We start from the raw sequence: 820 nt of genomic DNA, 5'->3' as shown, positions 1-820 counted from the left end.
TCTCCGGAGCTCCCGGTCCGACTTTCTCAGCCCTACGTGTTGAGTTGCTCCGGCTCAAAGGGAACAGCCATGGGGCCTCAGTTCTCCTACCCCCTAATCAGGAGCATCAGTGCATCGCTTTGATTTCCCCCAGGAAGGGAAATTCCTTCCAAATCCCTTTGGCTGAGTGCAGATTTCAGGCACAAAACTGCCCAGATTTTTGTTGTTCAGGTTGGGAAGAACAAACCAAAGCAAACTGAGCTGGGACCCCGCAGCAGCGCCTCTGTGCCGGCCCAGCTGAAGCCCTCGCTGGCTGCTCCAGGGTGCACGGGCAGACTGGGAGCACTGGGAAGGGGCCCCAGCTCGGGGCGCAGCCCCCGGGGCAGCTCCACGGCCCCCACGGCAGCTCCAAGGCTCCTCCAGCCGGGATGGAATGAGGGAAGGGGAGCAGGGAAGGGACGGGGCTGCTGGGGCCAAAGGGACATGAGGGATAGCGGGGGCACTTCACAAACATTTAATTAAAAAAAGTAATAAAATTATGAAGAATAGAGCTCGCAAGCAACATTGGCACTCTAAACACTGATGGGGATCATACGGACATTACAGAGAATCCTCTGAGGTAGAAGGGATCCACATCAATCGAGTCCACCTCATAAGCGTCCAACCAACACTGGCATTATTTTTCACCCTGCTCCAACGAAGTTCCCTTTCCTATGGAAGCACATGTTTTAAGTCTGTATCCACAGTGTTGTATTAATATCTATAAGGTTAGTGTTTAAATATGTTGTTAGAAGAACATGCAAGTCTCTATCCACAGTGTTATATCAATATATATATATAT

This window comes from Malurus melanocephalus, unplaced genomic scaffold (genome assembly GCF_030028575.1).
Source record: "Malurus melanocephalus ecotype Western Australia unplaced genomic scaffold, MMel_1.1 scaffold_1763, whole genome shotgun sequence".
In the NCBI taxonomy this organism is placed as follows: Eukaryota; Metazoa; Chordata; class Aves; order Passeriformes; family Maluridae; genus Malurus; species Malurus melanocephalus.
This window is presented reverse-complemented; position numbering follows the sequence as displayed.